The sequence below is a fragment of the Strix uralensis genome, chromosome 11 (genome assembly GCF_047716275.1).
Source record: "Strix uralensis isolate ZFMK-TIS-50842 chromosome 11, bStrUra1, whole genome shotgun sequence".
Taxonomy (NCBI): domain Eukaryota; kingdom Metazoa; phylum Chordata; class Aves; order Strigiformes; family Strigidae; genus Strix; species Strix uralensis.
In genome coordinates, this window is record NC_133982.1 from 17,483,304 (window position 1) to 17,502,723 (window position 19,420).

The following is a 19,420-nucleotide window of genomic DNA, read 5'->3' on the forward strand; positions in this document are numbered from 1 at the left end:
GGAAAGGCAATGGAGAGAGATCCCAAAACTCTGGCATCCCCGTGCAAAGGAGCTGCTCTGGCATTCATGGAGGGGAGGGCAGGTATCTTGTGACCTGGGGACTGGTCCTCATTGTCCCTGGTCCAAGCGTGCTCCTGCCTGCGTATAGTGAAATGAGGGGAATCCCTCTACCCTCCCCCAAAGCCCAGTCTCTTTGACCCAGCTCAAGCCTGCCAAGAGGCTGTATAGCAGAAATTTCAGCTGCAATCTCCTTGGAAGTGAGATTAATGGAAGAATATGTCTTTTAACAAGAATTAAGCATTAAGGAACTTGGCATCTTCCTCCCTGCTGGAAGTCAGGGACATAGTGTATCCCACCACTGCTGTCACCATGTACCCTGGAGCATGTCACCAACAGACAAGGACTCAAGGCTGTGCCTGTTCAGTGGCTGTCTGCTCCCACACAGTTGGCTGGCCTGCACTTCTCCTTAGACTGCTTGAAAAAATGTTATTTGGCACTGGGACACCCTCTCCCCTTCATGCCTCTCTAAACCTCAGCTGGAGCATGGCTCTTCTTGTCAGCAGGTGTATTGTGGGGTTGGGGTGGGCAGCTGCACTTGGCCCCTTCTGAAGATTTCATCTGTCAGCGTATTATTACCCAGCTTCCAGTCAGGTCCTGACACGCTAAAAGCAAACCTTGCTAGGCTCCCCAGGTCCATTTTGACTGCCTGTCCTTTTGACTGTTATTTTGATAAGCTTGAGATTTAGGAGACCTGGCTGTGCTCTGTGTGCTGCAGAGCCAGGCACAACAGGCCTTAAAGAGCATTGAAAGCTGCTCTTGAAAACTATGCAAGGGACTGCCTGCCATCATTTGGGCTTTGAGTACGCCTATTGCCAACTCTCCCCACAGCAGCGTCCCTCCACCTGGCTTCTGATGAGCAGATGAGGAGGATCAGAGAGCACGGGCTTTCCTCTAGATCCTGCTTTCCCCAGTACTCACAGGGGAACTCCTGAATTTGGCAGAGTCTGCAGCCCAGTGCAGCCTGAAATGTGTTGATCACACTTACTCCTACTTTTGATACTATTCATCCCCACCTAGCTTTAGAGATCATGTCCTGCACCGCTGCGCAGAGCTCTGTTTTCGTTCCTCCCTTCAACCCCAAGACAGTTGGCAGTGCTTCCACAAGATGTCTTCTCGGGACTGGGTGAAGTCACCCGCTGGCAGATGGCACTGGTGGCCAAGCAGCTGCCAGATCAGCACGCACCCGAGTCCTGTGTCAGGTGGAAGGGAAGGCATGATGAGGCAGCAGGCTTGGTAAGGGGTCTCCATGCAGTATCTGCCTTCCTTACCCCTTGTGTGGGCTCTGTTTCCCAGCAATAGGGAAGAAAAGGTAAAAATCAGTCTCTCTGTCCTAAAACAGTAAATGAGCTGGACTTACTTGTGGCCTCATAATAGCAGGTGAAAGGACATTCAGGAAATTTGAAAGGCAAGAGATTGAAATCCTGCACAAGGAAATCCTTACCTACACACCAGCCTGTGGGACTCCTGGGAATAAAAGGCAAGGCCTTGGCAGCATTGAAAGTAGAGACTGGATGTATTTAAGGGTAAGAAGAACATGAATTTCATTTGAGTTTCTACAACCATTTTTTCTACTGGGAGAAATAAGTTCTTCTCCAAGACATCAGGCAAACATCAAGACAACTTTACCCTGGTGTAGGGTGTTCCATAGCTGTCCACTGAGGAGTTTCTTGGGTGTATTTGCTGGTGCCCACAGTCAGAGAGGGGATTCCAGGCTAGAGGGTTCCCTGGGTGGTTAATCCTGGGTAGCAGTAACAAGAAGGCTGCCAAATGGCTTTCCCTTGACCAGCTGCATTGGGACTATTCACACAGAAATGACTTCAGAAGATAGTGCTACCACAGCAAATGGCTTCTGCTCCCGAGGGGGAAGAGGGAAGTACAGTCTATCACAGCCTAAGTAAACCTAAGATAAAATAAATTCAAGACTTTTGCTAGAAGCAGGAATCCTGGATGATATACGGGAGAAGGCAGGCAAGAATGGAGTGTGAGAGCAGGTGTCCTCCAGATGACGAGCCTGGGGGGATTAGCTGGCAAATTTCAAGGGGATAACAAATACTTCAAGGCAGATCATGCTAGTGCCTTTCAGGGGAGAGAGATAGAATATCCCAGGTGAAGAAAGTGGCAAGAAGTAGATGATGATCAGAAGTTATTTATCAAAGTGTAACATCAGACTTACTTGACAGGGAGCCAGAGAATGGCCCACAGAAGGCGGGTGGATATCAAACCTTTCATCTAACCCAGACTGGCTAGGGAAAAAGACTGCTTTCTGATGGCACTTTAGTGACAAATGCAAAATCTGCTAGTGGTTGCAAAATCTTTCTGCTTACCCAGGAACAAGCACCCAGAGCACTGAAGCCACAGATCCCATCGCAGCAAGCTAAGCAGAAGGGGCAAGAGCTGACCAGTTCCTCTCTCACATTGAATGAGATCCCTGGAGTGAAGTGATGGTAGGAGTAGGAATATGAACCTATGATTAACATATCGATTTTGGGCATTTTATATAGTGAGTTCTTTCTCTGCAACAGAATTTTTGTAAGGCTCTGTGTGACTGCTGTCTCTGCCTCTATTTCCCATTTTGGGAATGGGATTGAGTGCTTTCTACCTCCCAAATATGCTGTGAGGTGCTTGGGAACAGAGGCAGACAATGTTGTTGCTGGCCAAGGGCAGCCAAAAGGCTGTTGCCTGGGGAAACTGGTATGCTTGTGCTGTAGAGGAGGTTGGTTTTCAGGGCTGTAACATTGGTGCTTTGCCTGAAAGCTAAATTCACTCATTAGCTTTCTCCTGAAAGGTGCAGATATGAGGAATCCAGGTAAAGAATATGGAACAAGGACAGCTCCAAGCCTCTGCAGTTCCTGCACATGTCAGAACCACAAATGGATCTAATGGTGGGCACAGAGTTGTGGGCAAAAGGCGTTGACTAGTCTGTTGTGTTTTAAGCTCAGTGCTGGAAGAGGGCCAAGTGCCGTCTGACTCTATTCAACAGTCAATGGGTTTGCTGCTGTGATTGGGATGAGATGGGGTTTAAAACTGGTCTGTGGAAGGGCCTTTTATTTCCAAATAAAACACATTTCTTGCTTCCCTGTGGAGAAGCGAAGGGTCGGACATGCCTCAAATAGTAGAGGCTTCCATAGTTACTAATAAACCATGACCAAGGCTGGGTCCTGCCCAGACCTCCATGCTTTGCAGTGCTGGTGCCCAGGCTTTCCTTTGGGGTTGGGCCCATGGCCCTTAGCAGAGGCACTCATGGGCCATATGCTGCCCCAACACCACACATGGATATTCACAGCTCCCTGCTCCTATTTGCCATGCACCGCTGTGCAAGTCTGATCCAGACTCAATATTTTTTTTTTGCAGGGCTAGAGAGCAAAAAAACAGGCCAACCCACACTACACCTCCAGACTAACCCAAGCCAGGATTCTCCAGGTGAGGCATTCGGCCCATCACATTTTTTTTGTTTTAGTAAAGCTATATCTCTCATAAAAGTTGGTGGCTAAAAGCAGTGTCCATCCTCTACAAAGTGCAGGTGACAGTTTTACCTGCTTCCTGAGTGTCACCTGCCCAGCTGTTCTCATCAAGACTCTCTTTCCAAGGCTGGTGGAGATCCAGGCTCTGCAGGAGGTCTCTGTTCAACACCAGCTGCACAAAGCCTGAATCTGGAGTACCAAAGTTTGATGCAGGGTTGAGAATACTGCAGACATTTTCTGTTTGCAAGCAATGTACCCTGAAATTTTACTGTAAAATGAGAAGGATTTTCTCTGGGAACTAGCTCCACCTGCTCTTTTAGAAATTAGTCTCCTCACTTGTTGGAAACTGAGAAAATATTTCTCTCCAAGGGTCCCCAGCCTGCTGCTGTATGTCTGACTGTTACAAAGTCTGGGGGAACTCCCCTGTGGTCAGACATGGGTGGCCAGCACAAGTGTGCTGCTCCATACAGTGGATTGCAAAACGTAGCAGGGCTTCACGAACACAAATTCATCCCTGATATTTGCCCACTATAATCCCAAGGGTGCCTCAGTGCTGTTCCTCCAGATCGACGTCTACCTTTACCCAACTCATCTGGAGTGGCCACCGCTCCCTGAGAGCCAGTCCAAGGTCACACAGACCACAGTACAGGCAGGGAAATTTTACCCGACTTTTCTTTCTGCTTCTCCCCTCTTGTGTGCTCTGCAGGAGTGAAGCACTGCCCGCAGGTCTCTGCAGCAAGGGGTTCCCCTGCAGCATGACATCATGCAGAGAGCTCCTTTGGCTCATGGACAGTGCTGATTTCTTCTGGTAGAGTAACCCTGGCTGCCAAGTAAGGGCAAAACTGCTGATCCTTCTGTACAGCACCCTCAACACCTGCCCCCAGCCACAGATTAGATCCTTGTCAGAGTCATTTTAACACTAACCTGACAAATTGCTTGCTGCGCTGCTACAGATGGTTGAGGCACTGCTGACTTTCTCTGCTGGAAGGTGGTGAAGCTTTCCTGCTTTTCCTGGCTCCTCCCTAGCTCAGTCATACTCTGATTTTATTTTTTTTTTTTTTTAAACACATTCAGTACACTTCGTAAGAACTTACTAGCCACATCAGTTCATGCTGCTGGTCTATTCATCACTGAGCTCTGGGATGCTGATGAGCAGTATCTAATACTTCAAAGGATGATAAAAATCATCCATGCTTTACTCACTATATGAGTGAGTCCATATGAAGAGAGAGATCTAGAACTCAAATCAGCCCCCCAGCTGATCAACTCTGAGAAGGGTAAGATCAGAGGATATTTAATTAGGTTCCTAATTACAGCAGTTATTAGCTGTCATTGAAATCACCTGGGTTTGGATCCCAGAGCAATGTGAACTGCAGATTTCAGAGATATGCATTGCATAGATAAACATGATTATTTCTTTGGCTTGATCCCAGCTGGAAGAATAGCAGGCTGCACTATCAAAGACTGAAGATTTAACTCTGATGTGTCATTTGTTCTTTCCACAATAAAAGCAATATAAAGAAATCACATAGGCACAGTTGGTTTCAAATACCGGTCAAGACCCACAGTATTTCAGTCCTGAAGTAAATTTAAAAATAAGAAAAAAGGGGAGCACCATTGGAAAGTCCACATATTACTTGAAGAAATACAACCTTATGTCTATTGTCTTCATCCCTTCTAAAAATACAGCTTTGCTGATAGAAACAGACATTGTTTCTTCCCCATGATTCTTACTGAGAGTCCAGCAAATGGGGAATCTACTAGAGACTAGTGGAATAACCTTGAATAAGTGTTTTCTGCTCTTTGTTTGTCAGTTTGTTTCATTCAGGCAGATAAAGCAGGGAGAAAGGGTCAAAAAATATTCTAGTTTTCTATGAAAAAAAAAGATGTTAAACTTTTTCTTCATATTAGTCAATATTTATCTTCAAAATTTTGCAGGTTTTCCCCAAGGATTCAGAATTCTGCAGTGGGTTCAGTCATTTTCAGTGAAAATAGACAAAAGGAAACATTTGCTTCTCAAACATTTCTAATTTGTCCAGAACAGATCTTTTTTGAGAACAAAATATTTGGATAAATATTCTTTGACCAGAGGAAGGAGCATGTTCTCCAAAGAGAGATGGGGAGCTTCTATTTACATTAACCCATTGGCTTCATTGGATAGTGTAAATGGACTGTTCATACTGTCCAGCTGGACCCAGCAGTGTTGAGAGCAGTGGAAGAGAAAATGGATGAAAAAAATGCTCCTAATCTGATGTGAATGCAAAAACAAGGAGAGTGTGAATTGGCCAGAAAGACATTTCAACTGGGAATAAAAGAAAGTTTCTACGCAATCAATGAGTCAAAAAACCCCACCCTGTCTGCTTCTCAGACAGAGCTGGCTATGTCTGCATGGGGAGTATAACAGGGGAGAGAGCTGGAGTGCTGCGTTGCTGCTGATCTATTCCCAGTCACATCAAATGAGCAATCAGCTTGGCCAGGTGCTGGGGCATTTGCAGCAGATGTGAAAGCCTGAAATTCAAACTCATGCTGAAGTTCAGACAAAGCTTCCTGACAGCAATATTTCTGGGGCTGAAGGGCAGGACCTCAAGGGAAAAGACAGAAACTTCATCACTGGGGTTGCTGAAAATCAAAGACAAACTGCTGGGAAGTATCCTGTAAGTGTGAGCCCCACGCTGACTGTACAGCTGAGCCAGAAGATGTAAGAGACCTTGCTTTAACCCTTCTATGAATTAAAGATGGAAAAGACACCAGAGCATGGTAGGAGGGGGTTAGTACTGTTACTGGTTACCAACTTGCATAGGGCGTGAGAAGCAGCTTGGTTTCTATGTCAGCAGTTAGATTGAGCACCAGTCGGTGGCTACTGTGCGTGCCTGACTGCTGGCAAGCTCAGAAAGAGCATCCAGATATCACCCAGCATTAAGGGGATAAGGCCAAGGCTTCCAGGGGAGGTAAATCCAGGGAGCTTCATCTGTTTGTGCATTTTTCTTGAGTCATTGTTGCTTTTGCAGTTGAGCCCTTCACTGCAGGCAGAGCAGAGTGCGGCAAGCCTCGGGGAGTGTCGAGATTCATGAAATATAGATAGGAGCTAGGCAGGCTCCTAGAGCTGGGTAAATACATGCATGGTAATTGGCTCTGTCTTCAAACAAGAAATGTTTTGCATAAGGTGCAGAAAGGGCTTGTTCAGTAAACTTTGATATGCAGACTTGACTCAGCAATCGCTGAGAATAAAAGAAAGAAAAACCCTCCTCCCTGCTCAGTAACTGAGCAGTGACTGAACAAGCAACTCCATTTTCACCCTTTGTCCCTTCTCATTCCACCTTTTTTCCATCACCCACTCAGAAGATGTTATCTCCAATGTCCTTTAGAAAGAGCATCTGATGAAAGCAGACACAGCACAGACACAATATCCTGATCCAAACCATTCATAGTCTCCGTAACACCCCCAAAGAAAATATCTGTCTACCTGGAACTGGCAGGAAACAAAGAGTCACTGATGCACAGATCTTAGCATGGAGACAAGCCAATGGTTAAATGGTTACTACTGTAATGAACGTTTGTTAACGGCTCTTTTCCAGCTGCAAGGACAGGCATGCTCACTGGCAAGCTCCGAGTGCATACAAACCTGAACGGTTGCTCCCCGTGAAATTACTAAAGGCTTCGTGGATCCCATCTGTCCTTTGCCTGTGAGCTGGATCCGAGAGATCTCTGCCTTTATATGCTTTAACCATGCATGACTGGTCAGAGCAAGACACAGTAAATTAATTACTTCTAGACACCTCTCAGGAGCTTCTCACACTTAACCTGATCTCCCTTGCTTGGAGCAAGCAAGATTCCCCTTCCTAGTGGGAAGATGAAACCTGAATGACCACCCCCAAGGGCAAGGCAGTCCAGACGTGGGCAAACAGGGCAGGTGGATGCAAAATGAAGCCATGTAGGAAGACTGTGCACTGAAACCTCACATGGATTGAATCTCAGGATGGAATCTCACAGTGGAAACACCCATAGCATCTCCTGCTCGAACGCTCGTTTTGAAACTGATATTGAAAATTATTTTTGCTAATGGTGAGGATGAAATTCACCCCAAACCCACTCAGCTCCAAGCTGCATTTGTGGACAAATTAGTAATGCCGTTTTGCCAGCATCCTATATTTGACCACTAATTAACTCAGCAGCCACTGCCAGAGTTAATCAGGGAAGCAGCTCCATTATCCCCTGTACCCCCATGGGGTAGGGATCCACCAGCTGCCACCACTCGGCCCGCTGTACAGGCAGGGTGAGGAGCTGCTCGTTTTGCTGCCGTTGAAAGGCCACTGAAGCACCTGCTGGCTCCCCAGTGGGGAGGTGGATGTCTGTGGGTGGATGGCCCCAAGCCCTACACCATCACTCCCACAGCCATCCCTTTGCAATAGCCTTTCCCATCCAGGAGAGATCCCTTCATGGTGAGTCCCTCCCACGCACTTTGAACTGAAAGAAAGAGAGAATGAAAGCCAGGAAGAAGCTGAACAACAGCCAGATTTACTAATTGGAAGAAGACAAAGGTTGTCTCTTATAATTTGGGTGCCACAGCCTCTGTGGGAGTAGGTTGTGCACAGCAGGGCTCAGCTTCTGTCCAGAGCCTCCATCCCACAGCCCCAGGGCTGCTACCTTTACAAAGCATCAAAAGGGGAAAATCCTCTCATTCAGCTAGTCCTGGGCAAGGAAGATGCACAGGAGATCAAGATCCCCAGGAAATGTCTGTTCTGAGCTGAACTCTGAGGAGCTTTATTGCAACTTTTTGGGGTTGGCAGACCCTGTGTTATTTCCCACTTATACTTGAGGGAAAACCTGTGCAGCACAGATGTAATAGACTGAGTTTTCTTCCCTACACGTCACACACTTCTGCTGAGCCACATGGTGTCAGATGCTGTAAGCCTGCCAAAATCATAGTATTATTGCATAGCAGGTATGAGGAAAAAAACCCCAACAATGCTTCATTAATTAATTACTATCAGGTCCTGCATTTTACAGTATACTGTTTAGAGATGGAAATTCTGGAAGTTTTTTAATCAAATAGCTTATCTAAATCTGACAGGAACAAAAATCTGTTTCAGAATTTGATTTTTAATTGTCAAAGGAAATATTTTGTTTTGGAAATCTTCCAGATGGAATACTTCCCAGTGCAAAGACAACTTTTTTATAACAATTAGGAAAAAATAATTGAAACTGAACAGCTACGCTAGATTCTCTGAAAGAACAAAAAATATGCCAAAATTATATCAAATGACTTTCACCATGAACACACATCCCATTCCAATAAAACCACTCTGGATTTTTAATTTGATTTCAAATATGTTATGGATGAGAACCTCAGGGCTGTAGATTAATCTAGATTCGCTCAGCTGAGAATCCATCCATTAGCCCTGTCGTGATTATGTTCTTCCAATCAAGTACAATTAACAATTGTCACGTAACACCATTAAAAAACACTTAGGAATTGATCAATGGCTACTATAAGCTGAACTGATTAATGTAATTTTTGAAATCAAGTTTCAATTAGCTCTAAAGAATAATGAAAATGTGAATAGCAAATTCTGCTGCAGACATACCACCTTAGTCTGAACAAGAAAGATAAATATGATCCCTTTTTCCTGACCACTGAAAAAAATTAGCTGCTGAATTTCTTGCTGGGTTTAGCAAATACTGTCCAGTTCACTTAGACTGTGAGTAAGCAAAGCTTTGCTTGTACATTTACTCACAGGTGTTTCTACAGGACTCCTGTACCATAGGATGCTACCATCAAACTCTAGAAACACTAAGTAAAAATATGGCAGATTTGACTGAATTTATAGATGAAAACAACCAGAAACCAATTTTCAGTGATGACTATATATTAAAACAAATGCAGTCCAATGCAAGGACTAAATTCCCCTTGCAGGAAGGATGGAAACACTGCCTCTGCTTTCTCTGCCTGAACCTCTACATGACCCAGTGGGACCAGCAGCTACGTACCCGGCTTGTCCTTTTCCCCCAGGCTGGATGGCCTGTCTGCCTGCTGGGGGGCCTGGTACTTTGAAGGCAGACTCTGCAGCACCTATGCAGATTACAGCAACATTAAAATGAAGTGGATCACTATTCTCTGGGTATATTTATACTTAACCAGATCAGAGAGATTTTTCCAAAGTTTTTCCTTGGTCATAGGACAGAAGATTTGAACATCTATTTTGGACACCCAGACAATGAATGGAACTTTCTTTTCCGGCTCAAACGTGTCTTCTCTGAGCGTCCAAAGTGACTAAATGTCTCGGGCTAAGCCCTGCTGCTCTGCCTGCTGTGACACTCCCTGCAGCACACAGCCCACTGAGAGACTGAAACTGCTGCATCTTCACTGGGGCTGGATGCAGGAAAGAAGCAATTTTGTACAAACACAAAGCACAAATGGGTATTACTAGTGATTCTGGGACCTCCATGGGTAAATCCAGTACCCAGGTTAACCGAAAGATCAGGGGGGTGGTTGGAAATCTCTAGTAACCACTGAAGGCTTGCCCCTTTGGTGCTCTGGCAGGAAGGCACCAAGTCATAAAATTTAGGAGGCTCCTGACTGTGCACAGCTAACAAGCTGGAAAATGCCCTCCATGTACTCTCAGAAGATGAGAGTGCAACAGTGGGCCTGGCTGGAGAGCAGAAAAATGATCAGTTTTTCTACTTCCACCTGAAGGCAACTCTTCTTGTCTGTATTTGAGATTTGGCTGTGCCACTGGTCAGTAAAGGACCTTCTTCCTCCACCCTTGGCTTCCTTTTTTCCACTGCTCAGTTACCTTGAAGTGCCTGGTGCCTGATTCTCCATAGAGCTCTCCTTGTTTATAAGCAGCCTCACAGAAATGTCATCTCCCTCCGTCTACTTTTGTCCCCTACCCTTAATCCCAACTCTTCTCCTGCCTCTGCCTAATCCTGTAACCCACCACAAATCCCTTCTCCCTCCCCTCTCTCTGCCTTCATCTCCATCCATCACCATCTCTCCCAGGGTGCCAGGGGGTGTGTGGGAGGTGAGCCTGGAGCAAGGCTGCTGTGTGAACATGTAAACCTCAGGCGTTAGCTCCCATCACAACCAGCCTCCGAGCACCCGCAACAGTGTCTGAATGCCAGAGGGTCTCTCTGATAACTCAGCCTGCTCCCCATCTGCAATATCCTCCTCCCTGAGCTCCTCCACACCTCAGCTCTCATAAGGAGTAACCCAAACCCATGTCCTAATGGTGCCTTTACGTTAAAACCTACAAAGCTATTTTTGGTCTGTTTCTGGTCAGCCGTATTTAAGCAGAGACAAATTGCACCAGCACAAACTTGTCCTCACATAGCTTCATTTTCATCCAGACAGAAGCTTTCAAGCAACAGCAACCAAACTCTTTCAATATTTAATCAGCTGCATGGCCTGAAACAGCAGGGACTGGCAGCAGCTGCCTGGTGCGGAGCGAGTGAGGGGGGTGAGCACTTCCATCCTCACCGAGCCTCTCCCCATCCCGAGCTTCACCTCCTTTGCACCCTTGCTGTGGTAGAAAGCCAAACGGAAGCCCCGTTTCAGCCTGCTGCTTTAGCCCCGGCAGCTTTCAAACAGCATGGCTTTGAATCACCTTATTTTTCATTCCTCTCTTCCAACTTCTCAGCTGCCTTCCAGGTGTAAATCTTACTTTCTTTCCTACTGATGGCTGGGAAATTGCTGTGCTCAGCATCCTGTAATTGTAAGTCAGCAGGGCTTGAGCTCTCTCCCACTTTTTTCTGGTTTTAAAGCAGGCAGGGTGTAAATCTTGGCTACAGACAAGGCTTTGTAGAACTTGTAGTGTGTGGGGGCAAATTTAGGCTTTTCCTAATCTTTCCTCATTCCCTTAGTGCCTGTCCTGTGTGTATTAGGGGGATTAGAGGGGTTGAAAGGACATCATCTTTCAGTGGGTTGGCTCTGCAGCATGCAGTGCAGACTCTGCTTGTAGCCCCAACGCTAAAGAAGTGTCGCTTTAAAATAAAGCTGTAAGAAGGAGCCCCTGAAGAGTTCTGCTTTAGTCAGTGGTCACGGATGGCTTTTCAAAAACGTGTCAAAATACCAAATGCGTTCTGGTCAGAAATGGTCCATGAGTGTTTCCTACCAGAGCCCCAGAGTCCTGCCCCCTCCCCACCAGCCCAGTGAGGCTCTGGCTTCTCCCTCCCCCACTGCTGGGCACCCTGGGCTGGAGGTGTCTGTGCTGCCGGCACCCACGGGCACCACGCCAGGCACGGCCGCAGCAAAGGCAGCATCTCTGATGATTTGCAGCGTCTGAGCTCCTAAGAACAAAGGATCCTATCTTGCTACCATTATAAAATAGATACTAATAACCAATCCTAAACACCCTTATCTAAAGAAGAAAAAAGCGCCAAAAGCATATTCAATTAGTGATAAATAATAAATACAAGCTTAATTAAAATTAGTCTGCTCTGGATTCTCATCCTCTGGCTCTGAGAATACAAAAGGCATTCCCCATATTCCCAAGGGTGGCCCGACGTCAGAGCATCGCCACAGTCCCCAGAGGACTAATGAATGGCAGCGATGATAGCGGGATTCGTCATGTATGTGCTGGCCCCACTAGCAATGGGCTCCACGCTCCTTCCATGCTGGTCACAGCTAGCCTTGGCTCACCAAGGAGGCTCAGCCTCCACCAAGCCAGGCAACTTTGGGTCTGTATCACAAGTGAAAAGGCTCCTCAGCTCCTCCTGAATGCCAGGAAAACTTGACTAATTGCCAACAGCGGCTACACATCAGGAGAAGAAACCACAGGGATTTCTCAATCTGGGTCTACATATAAATCATTTAACACCTCATCCACACATGCTCATAATTAATGCACACTAGATCCCTGCAAGGAGACAGCCCTGCTAAAATATCTGTGAATTTGGGCTGTGAGTGCATGTGGCGGAGGGTGCAGAAGGAGAAAGGTAACCCCCCAAGAAGTGGCTGATCTCATTGGTGCCCACTCTGAGCTTCAGTGGAAGTAGGTGAGAGGAATTTGGGTTAGATTTCCTCCCTTGCAGTGGGCTGAAAGCATTTGAGAACCAGTTCCCAGTTGTCGCAGGGCTTTGTAAAAAGCCCACACCTCTTGTGGCCCCAAGCAGCCATAAGCCCAAATCAGTCCCTCTTCTCCCTCCCACCTATCAGGTCATAGAGAGCCCTGGGCCCTGCGTACAGAGAGCAGAATGATCACTTTTTGTGTTTATTACATTATGAGGTGCCATATCCCTCATACTAGCCCATGTATCTCTTATTCTGGTATAAATCCAGAGGAATTCTGCTTACTTTCCTGGATTTACAGCCCTGAGACTAAAATCAGGATCCACCCACCCAGGATAGATTGTAAATCTAAAAGAGTTTTTATCCATCAGCATGAGCATCCGGTGCAATAGATCCTCTGTGCCAAGCACAGCTGGAGAAGTATTTTTGCGTACTTCCGTTCTTGTCCCCTAAACCTCACCAATCAGTCCCTCAATCATCCTCATGGAGGCATCCAATTCAATCTGCCTCTAACCTCATATTCTGGCTGTGTTAATCCCCCTGGGAACATGCCTCAGAGGAGGATGGTAGCTGCAAAACTAGATGCCACCAGGCTTGTCTGAGGACCATCACTACTTGTAGGACTGCTACAGAAATGAGGTTCCTCAAAGAAGCCACCACCACCACTTCTACAGGGGTTTCCTCTGAGTGCCAAGGCAGAAGGCTGACACCAGGAGCATTGTGCATGCCCAAGAAGGGGTCAGGAGGTCAGGAACCTGTAAACTGCAACAATTAGAGCGCTTAAAGCCGGCAAATCTGCAGCAGCCTGACCACCTACCAAAAGGGGCAACAGATATGTCCCATGGAGAAGGCAGGTTTTTCCCTGCTGCCTGGAGGGATGTGTTGGGAGCAGTCCCAAGACCTGGCTGTGACTGCTTGTGTCTTGACAGAGGACCTGCCTTCAGCTCACCAGTGCAGTACTGGAGCTCGGTCCTTGAGAGTAGGAGGGGGGTAAAACATACACATCATGTGCAGAAGCAGATTGGCTCTCATAGCACTTTTCCCATGGTCAAAAATCTCCTGCAGGGATTTTACTCATCCTCTCACATTTTACAAAACACCTCACAGGGATCGTCTTCAGGCCAGGACTGGGAAACTCTGTGTTGCAGTGGTGTCCAGGGCCCTGCTGGGTAGCAATACCAGGGCTGCCTTGTCCTGAGGACACCACTCTTCTCACTTGCTGCCAGTTTAGGAGGACAGGAGGCCAAGGAGGCAGCCGCTGTGCTGGCAGCACGGTGGGAACCAGAGCTTGAACAAATCCATCCATCACCCAGTCAGGAGCAGATGAATTCCAGCTTCCAGCAAATCCATCTCCCACGAGAGCTGCCGTGAATCACAGCAAAACACCAAGTTTAACTGGAAACACTGAATCATCAAGAACCAGCTGCTGCACAGTCCTGCAGCATCTTCTGTAGGAGCCTGCCCAGCATCAGGCCTGCTGCAGTCCTCACACGAAAGCTCTGGGTCTCTCTCCTAAGCAGGACAACAGCTCCAACAAAGCAGGAGAAGAGAAAGGGCATCTCTCACAAGGCTGTGTCCATACATGGGCCATCAAAAGAAACTTCTTCAGTAAAAAGTACTGCTTTGGGGCTCACATACTGCTTTTCATTCTTTCCCAGCTTCTCCACTGTTAAATATAACATATTCTGCTCTCCTGCCTGCTCTGCTCCACCTAAGAGATTGCTGCTTTCAGCCATGGGTGGGCGATCCTCCTCATTATAGATCCTTCTCATTATAGAAGATGCACACCAGGCATGAGTGACTGTCATATAAGCCGAGCTAAGCCAGGTCATGACACCCCAAATCTCTGGCACACAGTCTACAGGACCCTCATGGCTGTGGAGTGTGGGAGCTATCCTGCTCATGCCCTCCCTTAAGAGTGGGGAGAAGAAAACACAACTCAGTACATCTCAGCACATCCAGTTTTTCTTTTTTTCTGGGGCATCTTACAAAGCACCATCAGTATCTATATCTTATCTATATAAGGGTACAGATAGATTCAAACTGGTTGGACGTAGGGCAGTTCTGGTCTGGAAACCATGTTGGCCATAGCAGTGCTTAGAATTTGGAGACAGTAATTTAGATTATGGGCCAGGACTGCCTCACATTTGAACAGTCAGGTAGAGGCATCTTGGATCTGTATCTGGCTTCTGTTAGCTAGTTCTGATGTTGCCTGGGTCTTGGACTTGAAGAGGTAGTTAACAGCCTGACTCACTCTCTCCATGCCACTCACAAATTTGTAGATCTCTATCACATCCCTCTATATCTATAATCGCATCCCCAGGTTTGTCACACCAAGGTGAGAAGAAAACATCTCTGAAAACCTTAGCCCCTCCACTTTAATGAGGCAGATTAAAATACCATAAAGTAATCTCACATTTCAGCCACCTCCAAGCAAGAAAAGCCTTAATTTCTTCTTCCTCCCTTGCATTAAGGCAGTCAAGAACACACCCAGGTGAGCTCTGTCACCTTAGACATGGTAGAGTCTATGATGTATAATCATACAGATTCCCTAGGACAGTACTAGAAAAAGGGAATATTTGTCCTCGAAGTGGCCTGAACTTCCTGACTCTCTTGTTCTGGCTTAATTCTCTTTCATAAAGGTTCTACCCACTCTTTTAACCCAACTCCTCTTTTGAATTCAAGCCAGCCAAAGGAATCTGCAAGGCCACCTTGTTCCCCTCTTCCTTCTGCCCCCAACACCAGTATGTTTCTACTGACATAAACGTGATCACAAAGTCGTGACTGCACGGGAAGAACAAACAGGCTGAGCAGATGGGTTGTGCGGGAGGAAGCCCTCATTTAAAACGCAAATAGCTGGTGGTAATTTAGCAGATGTGGTAAGAAAAATCTGGAGAGACAAGCATGAGGTGACTGGATTCCAATTTCAACCAAATAATGTGGAACTTTCCCTGGCAAAGAAAGGTTTCATCTTCCATCTCCTTGATTACCTTGTCTTGAAGAGATAATGACACTGATGCCAAGTGTCTTCACAGGAATGATCTGGAGTATTCTTCATTTAGGATCTCATATGACTCCCTGCCCTCACCAAATGGATTTTTTCACAAGGGAAATCCATTCTTTATAGCCCAAATGTCCATGAGAAAAGACTAAAATTCAATTAGATGTTATAACATTCATTAATTCTGTAGCACATGCAATTCTGTTTCCACCCAGAGACAGACTTTAGGATCTGTCCTTCACTTCCCCAACATCAAATCAGCATGTCTCAGGAAATATCTTTGGGATGCTATAAAAATCTGTACATCTAGCATATTGTAATATTCATTTGGCCCTAGAATTTCATCTTGGCAGATGTACCAAAATTACCACAGATGGGTATGAGGATTTTCTCTTTATAAATATTACAGAGCCATTAATTAAACAGGGGAAATTAACCCTTCCAGGAAGCACTGCAGCAAGGACTAGGAAAGCACAGTCATCACTGGCCAACATCTCAGACTGAACACAGGAGAAAAGACAGACACAAACACAAAACTGACATCAGCATTCCTGCAGGTTTTAGAATATATTTCAACATGAAAAACAATTTATAGAAATTTCTGTGCCCCGGAAACATGGAATGAAGGATTTTCAACCTTTTGAAACAAACTATGGTGTTTCAATTAGAGGAAGCAAAAGAAGATTTCCTCACAGATACAATCATCAACCCCCCAAGGACAACAAATTTGGCAATTCCTACACTCTTTCCTTCTGGCACAGTGCTAGGATTCAGAGTCACGCAAGGCTCCTTCCACTCGCTAGACACAGATTTGGTACAAAAGGTTGTCACCCTGAAACACATGTGAAACAAAAATCCAAGCCAAAACTTGCTGCTTAGGACAGGAGGATCTTTGTCTTTAGATTTAATGTAACTGGTGCGTGAAACTTCAAGGTTGCTCTAGAATAAGCACAATAACCAGAGTTCCACACTTTAAGTGTCATGGTATCTAACATCAAAGAGTAGGAAATGTGTGAGTTTTTAGCAAGTGGAGGTTTCTGTATGAATACATCATGACAGGAATATTTTTATAAACAAATCATCTCTGCAGTGTTCTCCAGGAGTAGTTTTTAGCTTTGCCTGTCATAAATCCAGAAATAATTTGGTTTGGTATCCCCAAACCAAATTTTGCCCCAGTTTTTGGGTGGAACAGAGGTCTGTCAAGAAGGTCATAGCATTGTACCTGTCAGCAAAGTTGCCAGAGCTTCACCATTGTATTTTTCCTTTGCTTTTTGTCAACGGAGGTATGTTATGTACAGACCTTTGCAGATTCAATACAGCCAGATTGCAAAGGCTGCTCTTAGGTTTATTATTCTCTGATCCTCTTTAAACAAGGGCCCTAAATTCATCCGTAGTGTAAGACCTCTGCTGTCACTCGACTTAGAAGCAGGACGCCCATTTTGAGAGTCTGGTGACATAAACTGACTCACAAACCTCTCATTTAGAGTAAGACAATGTCCAGGACATCACATAGTTCACAGTTCCAGCAGTGTGTAGTCTAGGTAGACCCTCTTCCTTCCAAACACCTTTATCTGCACCCCTCTATATATCAGCTATTTGCAGCACCCAGGGGACTGGTTTCAGGGAAAAATGGAGTTAGACTTCATGATGGAGATAGTTTATCAGCTAGAAAAGTTGAGGGGCTTTATGCATCATCTTAGGGGCAGGAATTCATGAATGACTTTCCAAAACTCCTGCAGTAAAGACCATAAGGCAGAAAAGGCAGCATTCAGGTAGCAGCTCAACAAGGACTACCCCATGGAGAGCATGCTTGGCCGTGAGCTCTGAATGTGCCCCAGACCAAGCTGGAAATCACGTAGCAAACAAGATACAGAGTGGGCGATGAAACTGCATGTGAGTGAAAGCTGCTCCGGCTGCCTAGGCACACACACTGCCTGATCTGCTCGGCTCCCAGCCTCTCGATAATAATGATTAAATTGCTTTGATGAGCACTGACCCCTGGAAAAGCTTCTGTATGAACCAAATGGGCTTCATTTTTTTCTCTGTCTTTTTCAGCTCCCCTCTCTATGCTTTTTACCCCGTTAAAGCTTATTACTTTTCCATCCGGACTGATTGTCCAGAAAGGGACCAAAGAGAAAAGCATCGCTTACCAGAACTAGGAAATATTTCATCACAGCCGTTCACCAGCCGTTTCCCCTCTTTCTAGCCCGTGGACCTGCTCCTGAAAGGGTTGCCCCTTTCTGCTAGGATGTCACAAGCCGGAGATTAGAAGTAAATGCTCTGCAAGCCAAGCCGATCATCCCGCTGTGACCGCATCCAGGTACTGAAGCACAAGCAATGGAAAAGTCCATCAGCCAGCAGAAAACACAGGCGCACGCACACCACACCCCCCCCAGCCACAGAGCAATGGGAGAGAAGGGAGGCTGGAGGCAGGAGGGAGAGCAGATGGGAGGGGGGTGGCTTGGGGGGAACCAGGCAGCGGGAGATGCTAACGTGACAGATGTGTTGACTTTAAGTTAAACAGGAAATTGAGGATGTTCGACACAGGGAGGAAAGACACTAGCTCACGTTAAAGGCAAAGACTTTCCCCAGTCTTTCCCTTCTTTGCTTTCCCTCTTCCATCCAGGCTTTCTCCGGTGGTTTCTAGCTCTAACCTCACATGCAGAAACAAGCCAGGGTTTGCACTGACTCTGCCCGTGTGTCCAGGCAAGGCAGGAGCTGCAGTGCCATACAAGGTATTTCCCATCCTACAGGGAGTTGGGAAACTGTCATTTATTCCCTTTTCGACTCAAACTCCCCTGAAGTTATTTAAATGGCATCCTCTAGATGACGTGAGTAAAAGTGGGAATGCTGAACAGCAGGATGAGGCTTTCAGTTTGTCCCAGTTCTGGGCAGGGGAAAATACAATAGGGTCAAAATGCTGATTTAGGTTATGTAGGTTAAGCAGCAGAGAATAAATTGATTTAAATGCAGGAAAAATAAAGTGCTTTGGTGCACTTAACTTCCCCATGAATAAGCCTGACTTTTCAGCAGTTCAGACAAGGGTGCCCAGGGTGAGTCTGTGGGATGGCAGCTGTATGGACAGGGGTCCACAGTGTTAGCATCCAGGGGGATGTAACTCCAGAACAAGGTGATAAGACATCCAGCAGCACTAAAATGTGAAGAGAATTGGGGAAATCAAAACTCTGTGCTGATCTCTTAGTTAAAGCCTGGAAAGCGGAGTGAAGGAAGACAAACCATACTAGTTTTGAGATGTATCCCAGTTTCTAGAAATTAAGGGAGGAATAAGGGTGGCCACCACAACCCCAGATACAGAAAATCAGTGGTGTCAGCCATCTCAGTCTCTCTCAGACTGTTCCTGTCTCAGAGAAGGTTCCCCCATTTTTTTGCTGCCTTCGGCACTGGGGGGAAGAGCCCCTTTGGCATCCCTGTGGAGCTGGGTGTCAGCCTGGTATGGCACAGCCAAGCCTTTCTCGTTCCTACCCCACCAAAGCTTTGCCCCAAACCCACATGTAGGGGTGACAAGAATGTCTCCTCTGTGGCATGTACAGGTCCCCAGGGTGAGATTATTGACAGGAATCCTTTTTTTCTAGCAGATGTGCACTAGGTAAAGGACAGAAATCTGTCTTTTCTACACACAGGGCACTCACCCCATAACTGTGAGTGAAATATTCAGGTTTAGGTGAAATCCAGCTTGCCTCCCTCCTCACATCCCACTCCCCCCCCACACCCTCACTGTCCCTGAGCTGTGTTTTTGGCCTCCCTTCAATGTTTTAATGGAGTATTGACAGTGGTCCATTCGCACTCCAAATAGATGAACCTGACTTGCACCCCCAGAATCACATTTGCAGAGCCAGCCCAAGCAGGTGGGTTTGGAGCATCTTGTCAGAT

General features: G+C 46.3%; 1 protein-coding gene across 2 annotated transcripts in view; it reads right to left on the bottom strand.

Moving 5' to 3' along the window:
- Positions 1-19,420, bottom strand: part of SV2B (synaptic vesicle glycoprotein 2B) — a 77,760-nt gene that overhangs the window by 54,140 nt on the left and 4,200 nt on the right. Inside the window, exon 2 of one of the 2 annotated variants that reach the window (XM_074880365.1) lies at positions 17,680-17,852. The exons of the other annotated variant lie outside the window; for it this stretch is intronic. The gene's annotated coding sequence lies outside the window, so the exon portion shown is untranslated. The remainder of the gene's footprint in view (positions 1-17,679; positions 17,853-19,420) is intronic. 2 annotated transcript variants of the gene reach the window in all.